This window comes from Cherax quadricarinatus, chromosome 42 (assembly GCF_038502225.1).
Source record: "Cherax quadricarinatus isolate ZL_2023a chromosome 42, ASM3850222v1, whole genome shotgun sequence".
In the NCBI taxonomy this organism is placed as follows: domain Eukaryota; kingdom Metazoa; phylum Arthropoda; class Malacostraca; order Decapoda; family Parastacidae; genus Cherax; species Cherax quadricarinatus.
This window is the reverse complement of record NC_091333.1, coordinates 5,920,627-5,930,859: the sequence shown is the minus strand read 5'-3', so window position 1 is coordinate 5,930,859 and position 10,233 is coordinate 5,920,627.

The window sequence follows — 10,233 nt, the reverse complement described above, 5'->3', positions numbered from 1 at the left end:
AGTCTGGTTGGCAATGAGTCAGTCTAGTTGTTAATGAGTCAGTCTGGTTGGTAATGAGTCAGTCTAGTTGGTAATGAGTCAGTCTGGTTGGTAATGAGTCAGTCTGGTTGGTAATGAGTCAGTCTAGTTGGTAGTGAGTCAGTCTAGTTGGTAGTGAGTCAGTCTGGTTCGTAGTCAGTCTAGTTGGTTGTGAGTCAGTCTAGCTGGCAGTGATTCAGTCTAGTTGATAATGAGCCAGTTTGGTTGGTAATGAGTCAGTCTGGTTGGTAATGAGTCAGTCTAGTTGGTAGTGAGTCAGTCTAGTTGGTAGTGAGTCAGTCTGGTTGGTAATGAGTTAGTCTAGTTGGTAATGAGTCAGTCTGGTTGGTAATGAGTCAGTCTGGTTGGTAATGAGTCAGTCTGGTTGGCAATGAGTCAGTCTAGTTGTTAATGAGTCAGTCTGGTTGGTAATGAGTCAGTCTAGTTGGTAATGAGTCAGTCTGGTTGGTAATGAGTCAGTCTGGTTGGTAATGAGTCAGTCTAGTTGGTAGTGAGTCAGTCTAGTTGGTAGTGATTCAGTATAGTTGGTAATGAGTCAGTCCGGTTGGTAATGAGTCAGTCTGGTTGGTAATGAGTCAGTCTAGTTGGTAGTGAGTCAGTCTAGTTGGTAGTGAGTCAGTCTGGTTGGTAGTCAGTCTAGCTGGTAGTGAGTCAGTCTAGTTGGTAGTGAGTCAGTCTGGTTGGTAGTCAGTCTAGCTGGTAGTGAGTCAGTCTAGTTGGTAGTGAGTCAGTCTAGTTGGTAGTGAGTCAGTCTAGTTGGTAGTGAGTCAGTCTGGTTGGTAATGAGTCAGTCTGGTTGGTAATTAGTCAGTCCGGTTGGTAATGAGTCAGTCTGGTTGGTAATGAGTCAGTCTGGTTGATAGTGAGTCAGTCTGGTTGGTAATGAGTCAGTCTGGTTGGTAGTGAGTCAGTCTGGTTGGTAATGAATCAGTCTGGTTGGTAATGAATCATTCTAGTTGGTAGTGAGTCAGTCTGGTTGGTAATGAGTCAGTCTGGTTGGTAATGAGTCAGTCTAGTTGGTAGTGAGTCAGTCTGGTCTGTAATGAGTCAGTCTAGTTGGTAGTGAGTCAGAAAATCAAAGTGGAATAAAATAACAACCAAAGTTTTTATGGCGTTTTAAAGTTTAGCCGGTGGGAGAAATTTTGATTTCTTTGAATCATTGTTAACATTTCGTTATCTCTTTCGCGAATCTTCGTTCATAACTCGATAACACCTTATTCGATCGCCTTCAACTTTTCTTGGGCAAAATTCACGGGACTGTTTACATTCTCGGCTGCCCTATATACAGTGCTATATAGGTTGTAGAGTGAGTCAGTTCCTCAGTCTTGGAGGTGGTGTCAAGAGCACCGTAGAAGTCGAGAATCTTCACGGCTGCAGGACACTGACATAATTCCCCGATTAAACTGGAGCTTCGCTGGCACCATTGTTCGACCAACCCCAAGGTTGAGGGACTGATTACCTCATCTTATGTATAGAGTTCTTCTCTGTTCCATTCTTGACCTTGAATTGGTACTAATAAAGTCACTGGATGGCGAAACGTCTACAATAAAGATACCCAGATGTTGCACATGTGTCTAATTTTCGTCTTGTCGGCATTGTCTACCATTCATGTACATGGAACAATGTGTATTTAGTGGAGTGTTTGGATGTTATTTTGCCACTTTTAATCTCGAAATGTTATATTATTTATATTTTATTGTGTTACTTGGTGTTGATGCTGGTAATGGGCTCTTGATCCCGTCAGCTGGATTTATCTCTCCCCTTGTTTGGATCGGATTTGAAAGCCTCCCAGTCCACAGGCGCTCATGACCCCTGGGTGCTTAGCGCTCTCCTCTGATTAGACTATAAGAATTGTAATCGCAATTAATCTTGTCTGGTTGATGGAAGGTTTCACGGGTAGAGGCTGTGTAGGCGCAAATTTTGCTGGATTCTCTGCAGTACCTGCAAAATGTATCTTCTGGTAGGCTTCAAACTTTCAGTACCGCTGTGTTTTCCCTTAGAGGAAACATTCTTCTTGGTAGCAGATTGTGAGCGTTTTATCACCTGTTAGAGTTTGTTAAATTAATTATTTCTCCGTGAAATAACTGGAGGAGAAGGTTTGTTTGACCTTAGTTAGCAATGCTAATTTCACTCAAGTTAATGTTTATTTATGTGTCTTTAACCTCTGTGTTCCCTTCAGAACTGCTCAGTTATGTGTCTTTAACCTCTGTGTTCCCTTCAGAACTGCTCAGTTATTTGTCTTTAACCTCTGTGTTCCCTTCAGAACTCCTCAGTTATGTGTCTTTAACCTCTGTGTTCCCTTCAGAACTGCTCAGTTATGTGTCTTTAACCTCTGTGTACCCTTCAGAACTGCCCAGTTATGTGTCTTTAACCTCTGTGTTCCCTTCAGAACTGCCCAGTTATGTGTCTTTAACCTCTGTGTTCCCTTCAGAACTGCCCAGTTATGTGTCTTTAACCTCTGTGTTCCCTTCAGAACTGCCCAGTTATGTGTCTTTAACCTCTGTGTTCCCTTCAGAACTGCCCAGTTATGTGTCTTTAACCTCTGTGTTCCCTTCAGAACTGCCCAGTTATGTGTCTTTAACCTCTGTGTTCCCTTCAGAACTGCCCAGTTATGTGTCTTAACCTCTGTGTTCCCTTCAGAACTGCCCAGTTATGTGTCTTTAACCTCTGTGTTCCCTTCAGAACTGCTCAGTTATGTGTCTTAACCTCTGTGTTCCCTTCAGAACTGCTCAGTTATGTGTCTTAACCTCTGTGTTCCCTTCAGAACTGCTCAGTTATGTGTCTTAACCTCTGTGTTCCCTTCAGAACTGCTCAGTTATGCGTCTTAACCTCTGTGTTCCCTTCAGAACTGCTCAGTTATGCGTCTTAACCTCTGTGTTCCCTTCAGAACTGCTCAGTTATGTGTCTTAACCTCTGTGTTCCCCTCAGAACTGTTTAGTTATGTGTCTTTAACCTCTGTGTTCCTCTCAGAACTGCTCAGTTATGTGTCTTAATCTCTGTGTTCCTCTCAGAACTGTTTAGTTATGCGTCTTAACCTCTGTGTTCCCTTCAGAACTGCTCAGTTATGTGTCTTAACCTCTGTGTTCCCCTCAGAACTGTTTAGTTATGTGTCTTAACCTCTGTGTTCCCCTCAGAACTGTTTAGTTATGTGTCTTAACCTCTGTGTTCCTCTCAGAACTGCTCAGTTATGTGTCTTAACCTCTGTGTTCCCTTCAGAACTGCTCAGTTATGTGTCTTAACCTCTGTGTTCCCTTCAGAACTGTTCAGTTATGTGTCTTTAACCTCTGTGTTCCTCTCAGAACTGCTCAGTTATGTGTCTTAACCTCTGTGTTCCCCTCAGAACTGTTTAGTTATGTGTCTTTAACCTCTGTGTTCCCTTCAGAACTGCTCAGTTATGTGTCTTAACCTCTGTGTTCCCTTCAGAACTGTTCAGTTATGTGTCTTTAACCTCTGTGTTCCTCTCAGAACTGCTCAGTTATGTGTCTTAACCTCTGTGTTCCCCTCAGAACTGTTTAGTTATGTGTCTTTAACCTCTGTGTTCCCTTCAGAACTGCTCAGTTATGTGTCTTAACCTCTGTGTTCCCTTCAGAACTGCTCAGTTATGTGTCTTAACCTCTGTGTTCCCTTCAGAACTGCTCAGTTATGTGTCTTTAACCTCTGTGTTCCCTTCAGAACTGCTCAGTTATGTGTCTTTAAATCCCCTTGTTCCCCTCAGAACTACTGTTCAACACTTGTTCGTTGTATACATTAAGCTTACATAAAGCTGCTTGCTTAGTTACCTAAAAGCTGATCCGTCTTACTTTCAGAAAAGTTTGGATTGATTTTGGCCTCTGTAGGTTCCAATTTGTTTCTTTTTTTTTGGAAGAAACTGGAAATTTTAAAATATATGTTTTTCAAAAAGAACAAAATGGCACAATACCGTGACTGGAACAATACACAAATAACCCGCACATAGAAGAGAGGAGTTCACCACGACGTTTCGGTCCGACTGGGACTATTTCACCGTGTCGGTTCTCTGAACTATTCATCTACAATCTATTTACAAAGAATTTGTAAGATAACGCATAATGACACGATTGCAAACAAACCATACCACGGGTGGGGTTTGAACCCGCGGTCAGAGAGTCTCAAAACTCCAGCCCGTCGCGTTAGCCACTGGACCAGCTAGCTTTAATAAGCCTCATCCAACTAGGTATATTTCTATACCATAGGAAGGTTAGCATAGGCCACCACTGTGACCACAAATGCAAGTTTTTACAGACGAATATCCCGCTAGCGTGGCCGTGACGAACTCTAGCTCAAGTCCCCTCACTGCCGTCAAGATGACTCACGAAATCGTAATGACACGATTACAAACAAATTATACCACACAACGGTCTGGAGTTTTGAGACTCTGACCGCGGGTTCAAACCCCACCCGTGGTATGGTTTACTTTGTAAAATGGTTCAGGTCGGACCGAAACGTCGTCCTAAGCTTCTCATATATTCGGGTTATTTGTGTACTGCTCGTCATCTGATGATTTCTGATTGTCGTACCTGATTACCGTCAACTCTTCCACTTCTGATCGGCTTGAAGCTTAACGTGCTTGTGTATTTTAGGATATTGATATTTTTTGGTCTCTTCGAAAGATATTAATTATATTTGGTCATGATCTCTAATATACTATTTTAAGTGTAGGGAATTTTCGATATTATTTTCCTTATGACGACTTGTAAACCTCTTCTGATTCCCTTTCTAATCTTCATCGTTATGATTCAACCTCGTTATCAGCTTATGCCGCACTCTCCACTATTCCTTTCCTGTGCGTTGACGTACTGAAGGCTGAGGTTATGCTACACGGGGATACCTTACTGGGATCAAGCAGCGACAGAGAATCCATTTAATAATAATAATAACCATAATAATAATAATAATAATAATAATAATAATAATAATAATAATAATAATAATAATAATAATTAATAATAATAATAATAATAATAATAATAATAATAATAATAATAATAATAATAATAATAATAATAATAATAATAATAATAATAATAATAATTAATAATAGTAGAAATAACAATAATAATAATAATAATAATAATAATAATAATAATAATAATAATAATAATAATAATAATAATAATAATAATAATAATAATAATAATAATAATAATCTTTATTATACAGAGTGCCCAGGAAGAGAATTTAGTGGGATCTAATGCTCTACTGAGTGCCCAGGAAGAGAGTTTAGTGGGATCTGATGCCCTACTGAGTGCCCAGGAAGAGAGTTTAGTGGGATCTGGTGCCCTACTGAGTGCCCAGGAAGAGAGTTTAGTGGGATCTGGTGCCCTACTGAGTGCCCAGGAAGAGAGTTTAGTGGGATCTGATGCCCTACTGAGTGCCCAGGAAGAGGGTTTAGTTGGATCTGATGCCCTACTGAGTGCCCAGGAAGAGAGTTTAGTGGGATCTGATGCCCTACTGAGTGCCCAGGAAGAGAGTTTAGTGGGATCTAATGCCCTACTGAGTGCTCAGGAAGAGAGTTTAGTGGGATCTGGTGCCCTACTGAGTGCCCAGGAAGAGAGTTTAGTGGGATCTGGTGCCCTACTGAGTGCCCAGGAAGAGAGATTAGTGGGATGTGATGCCCTACTGAGTGCCCAGGAAGAGAGTTTAGTGGGATCTGATGCCCTACTGAGTGCCCAGGAAGAGAGTTTAGTGGGATCTGATGCCATCCTGAGTGCCCAGGAAGAGAGTTTAGTTGGATCTGATGCCCTACTGAGTGCCCAGGAAGAGAGTTTAGTGGGATGTGATGCCCTACTGAGTGCCCAGGAAGAGAGTTTAGTGGGATCTGATGCCCTACTGAGTGCCCAGGAAGAGAGTTTAGTGGGATCTGATGCCCTACTGAGTGCCCAGGAAGAGAGTTCAGTGGGATCTGATGCCCTACTGAGTGTCCAGGAAGAGAGTTTAGTGGGATCTGATGCCTTACTGAGTGTCCAGGAAGAGAGTTTAGTGGGATCTGATGCCCTACTGAGCGCCCAGGAAGAGAGTTTAGTGGGATCTGATGCCCTACTGAGTGCCCAGGAAGAGAGTTCAGTGGGATCTGATGCCCTACTGAGTGCCCAGGAAGAGAGTTTAGTGGGATGTGATGCCCTACTGAGTGCCCAGGAAGAGAGTTCAGTGGGATCTGATGCCCTACTGAGTGCCCAGGAAGAGAGTTCAGTGGGATCTGATGCCCTACTGAGTGCCCAGGAAGAGAGTTTAGTGGGATCTGATGCCCTCCTGAGTGCCCAGGAAGAGAGTTTAGTAGGATCTGATGCCCTACTGAGTGCTCAGGAAGAGAGTTTAGTGGGATCTGGTGCCCTACTGAGTGCCCAGGAAGAGAGTTTAGTGGGATCTGATGCCCTCCTGAGTGCCCAGGAAGAGAGTTTAGTGGGATCTGATGCCCTCCTGAGTGCCCAGGAAGAGAGTTTAGTGGGATCTGATGCCCTACTGAGTGCCCCGGAAGAGAGTTTAGTGGGATCTGATGCCCTACTGAGTGCCCAGGAAGAGAGTTTAGTGGGATCTGATCCCCTACTGAGTGCTCAGGAAGAGAGTTTAGTGGGATCTGATGCCCTCCTGAGTGCCCAGGAAGAGAGTTTAGTGGGATCTGATGCCCTCCTGAGTGCCCAGGAAGAGAGTTTAGTGGGATCTGATGCCCTACTGAGTGCCCAGGAAGAGAGTTTAGTGGGATCTGATGCCCTACTGAGTGCCCAGGAAGAGAGTTTAGTGGGATCTGATGCCCTACTGAGTGCCCAGGAAGAGAGTTTAGTGGGATCTGATGCCCTACTGAGTGCCCAGGAAGAGAGTTTAGTGGGATCTGATGCCCTACTGAGTGCCCAGGAAGAGAGTTTAGTGGGATCTGATGCCCTACTGAGTGCCCAGGAAGAGAGTTTAGCGGGATCTGGTGCACTACTGAGTTCCCAGGAAGAGAGTTTAGTGGGATATGATGCCCTACTGAGTGCCCAGGAAGAGAGTTTAGTGGGATCTGATGCCCTACTGAGTGCCCAGGAAGAGAGTTTAGTGGGATCTGATGCCCTACTGAGTGCCCAGGAAGAGAGTTTAGTGGGATCTGATGCCCTACTGAGTGCCCAGGAAGAGAGTTTAGTGGGATCTGATGCCCTACTGAGTGCCCAGGAAGAGAGTTTAGTGGGATCTGATGCCCTACTGAGTGCCCAGGAAGAGAGTTTAGTGGGATCTGATGCCCTACTGAGTGCCCAGGAAGAGAGTTTAGTGGGATCTGATGCCCTACTGAGTGCCCAGGAAGAGAGTTTAGTGGGATCTGATGCCCTACTGAGTGCCCAGGAAGAGAGTTTAGTGGGATCTGATGCCCTACTGAGTGCCCAGGAAGAGAGTTTAGTGGGATCTGATGCCCTACTGAGTGCCCAGGAAGAGAGTTTAGTGGGATCTGATGCCCTACTGAGTGCCCAGGAAGAGAGTTTAGTGGGATCTGATGCCCTACTGAGTGCCAGAGAAGAGAATCCAAATCTACTAAAAAACAAAACAAAAGAATTTACATTCCTTTTTTTTTCTTTATCCAAGAGAATATTTGAGCTGGAAAACTATCGTTAGGTCTCTGTTTTCTTCTCTCTTTCTCTCTCGTGTGTTCCTTTTCTTAATTGAGAAAGTTTTGACAACAATACTGGTGCGTGGAAGCCCTGGGAGAGAGCTTCCACTCTGGATGAAACCTCAGCCAGGATTCTTATTTAGCAACGATGAGCCAGGCTTTATTTTCTCTCCCTTTTCTTCTTTCATTCATTCTTTCTCTCTTTTTCTTTCTTTCTACCTTCTTAGTTGTTTGTTGTTGTTTGTCGTTGTTGTTGTTTTTCTTGTTCCTCTTCATTATCGTCTTTTTCTTCTTCTTTATGTCACCAGGTTGCCATGGTAACACTGGATGTCACCAGGTTGCCATGGTAACACTGGATGTCACCAGGTTGCCATGGCAACACTGGATGTCACCAGGTTGCCATGGCAACTCTGGATGTAACCAGGTTGCCATGACAATGCTGGATGTCACCAGGTTGCCATGACAATGCTGGATGTCACCAGGTTGCCATGACAATGCTGGATGTCACCAGGTTGCCATGGTAACACTGGATGTCACCAGGTTGCCATGGTAATACTAGATGTCACCAGGTTGCCATGGCAATACTGGATGTCACCAGGTTGCCATGGTAACACTGGATGTCACCAGATTGCCATGGTAACACTGGATGTCACCAGGTTGCCATGGCAATACTGGATGTCACCAGGTTGCCATGGTAACACAGGATGTCACCAGGTTGCCATGATAACAATGGATGTCACCAGGTTACCACGGTAACAGTGGATGTCTCCAGGTTGCCAAGGAAACACTGGATGTCTCCAGGTTGCCAAGGAAACACTGGATGTCTCCAGGTTGCCAAGGAAACACTGGATATCACCAGGTTGACATGGCAACACAGGATGTCACCAGGTTGCCGTGGTAACAATGGATGTCACCAGGTTACCACGGTAACAGCGGATGTCTCCAGGTTGCCATGGTAACACTGGATGTCACCAGGTTGCCATGGTAACAGTATATGTCTCCAGGTTGCCATGGTAACAGTGGGTGTCCCCACGTTGCTACGGTAACAGTGGATGTCTCCAGGTTGCCATCGTAACAGTGGCTGTCTCTACGTAGCCACTTTAACAGTGGGTGTCACCAGGTTGTCATGGCAGCACTGGATATCACCAGCTTGCCATGGTAACAGTGGATGTCTCAAGGTTGCCATGGTCATAGTTAATGTCACAGGGTTGCCACAGCAACAGTGGATGTCCCCGGATTGCCATGGCAACATTGGATATCACCGGGTTGCCACGGTAGCAGTGAATGTCACCAGGTTGCCATGGTAACACTGGATATCACCAGGTTGCCACGGTAACAGTAGATGTCACCAGGTTGACATGGCAACACTGGATATCACCAGGTTGCCACGGTAACAGTGGATGTCACCAGGTTGCCATGGCAACACTGGATATCACCAGCTGCTGCTTCTGATGCTGCTGCTGATGCTGCTGTTGATGCTGTTGATGCTGCTGATGATGCTATTGCTGCTGCTGCATTCTCCACCAAATTAACTAATCCTGTCATCTAAAATACATTAAACTTCCAGCTTAACCTAGTTTTCCCTCTTTACCTGTATTGAGACACAGTCACGACGTGCAAGATATTTTTAAGCACTTGCTAGGCTTGATTCTGCTTTTCCATTACTCATGCATGGCCTGACCTCCCTACGGATTTAGAGCTTCCTCGTGAGTATGATGTCAATCAAGGTAGGGTGAGGTTGGTACGCAGCTTCAGGCATAGGTACGAAATATAGCAAGCATGAATACATCTTGCTAAGAAGTGAGGGGGGACCAGGAGCTGAGCCTCGACCCGTGGATAGGTAACTGGAAAGATGAATGCTGTCAGAGAGATAGATGAAGACAGAGACAGAGAGGCTGACAGACAGTAAGCTGACAGATAGCCAGAGACAGACACGCAGACAGACAATGTTAGAGAAAACAAGCCAGTTAAAGACACAATCAAACAAGAAAACTCAAACAAACACAGACACACATACACAGACACAGACACAGACACACACACTCAGACAGTAATTTACTCTATGCAATGTATATATATATATATATATATATATATATATATATATATATATATATATATATATATATATATATATATATATATATATATATATATACTCTAATTTCAGACAAGAAAAAATATTCTTTGTTGGTGCAGAGAGTACCAAGCAGCCTCTATGTAGTCGTGTAGTCGATAGGCTTCAAACTCCATTACCCAGCCTAAAACAACGAGGGAATGTAATTTTCTGTGAGGGGAAAAATTTAAAATTGTAGGTTAATTAAGGCAGCTGAGAGAGACGGAAGTAATTTATGGTATTTTGTCTCTTTTTCAGGTTGTCGTGAGTCGTACCATCCCTTCACGACCTCCTATCATCACTCTGCGAGTGTTCACGATATTCTACCATCACTCTGCGAGTGTTCACGACCTTCTTCCATCACTCTGCGAGTGTTCACGACCTTCTACTATCACTGCGAGTGTTCTCGACCTTCTACCATCACTCTGCGAGTGTTCACGACCTTCTACCATCACTCTACGAGTGTTCACGATCTTCTGCCATCACT